Raw genomic sequence first — 1,026 nt, forward strand, 5'->3', positions numbered from 1 at the left:
GGCCGGGCCTGCTGCAGCCGGCGGACTGGGAGGGCTCGGGGCCGTGGGAGCTGCAGGCTGGCAGGGGAGAGACTGAAGGGTCCACCCCACCCCACAGCCTGGACCCCCGGGGGCGTGGCGCTGCCCGCCAGGGCGGGGCGGCCGGAGCGGGAGGGGCCAGGGCCGCGGTCCAGAGGGATGGACTGTCAGCCGTGGGCAGCGCGGAGCGTCCCCAAGATGGTCCAGAGCGGTTCGAGACTGGAGGCAGGGCCAGGGTCGGGACTCGGGGACATCCTAAGGAGGACCCCAGAAGATCTTGTGATTCGGGGCCCCTTGGTAGGAGAGGAGAGCGATTTCTCTGCTCAAATCCTAGTCTGAAACCTGGGGCGGGGATGATTTGGTGTTTCACCGCCTCCCATTCAGATCATTTGAAGGTGCATCTCTGAGGGTCTTGGGGTTTCTTATGCAGGGTCTCCTGGCTTGCAGTTGTTCCGGGTCTCGAAAACATGGACCTGATAAAAACGACCGATAGCTCTTTTCTAAGGACCACAGACAGCCTCCCCCACCTCCCTCCCTCCCTCCCGCCACTCCCAGGACATACAACTGAGTCATCTTTTCACAACATCCTTGGTTTTAGCCAATTGCAAACCCTGTCTGCATACTATAGTGCATTGTTTAAAGCCAGATATTTCTTCCTAACGAATTGAAGGACTGAAGCCATTTTGGGAGATTGCATTTGCTTTCCCAATCCATTGAAGTCTTTTATTATTGTTATTTTGGCATGTGGTGGAGCTTAAGTTCAGAGTTTACAGTGGGAACCCTAAATTCATTTTGAACATAAATTTAGCCTCCCTTGAGTTCTGTCCGACCATTGGCTAGCAATGTAAAACGCTTTGTCTTTAGACAGTGTGTCTGAACATGGATTGCTGGGACTCCCATAGCCAGTCTGGGGAGCTAGGGTCTCATGAATGAGCCATACTTGGACCAAGGGAGTCGGGGGACCCTGGCACCAATGTTGTACACTTTTCTTTCTTTTTAAAGTTTTAT

Source organism: Echinops telfairi, unplaced genomic scaffold (assembly GCF_000313985.2).
Source record: "Echinops telfairi isolate 266 unplaced genomic scaffold, ASM31398v2 ScPeMD7_7457;HRSCAF=8495, whole genome shotgun sequence".
NCBI classification, from domain to species: Eukaryota; Metazoa; Chordata; class Mammalia; order Afrosoricida; family Tenrecidae; genus Echinops; species Echinops telfairi.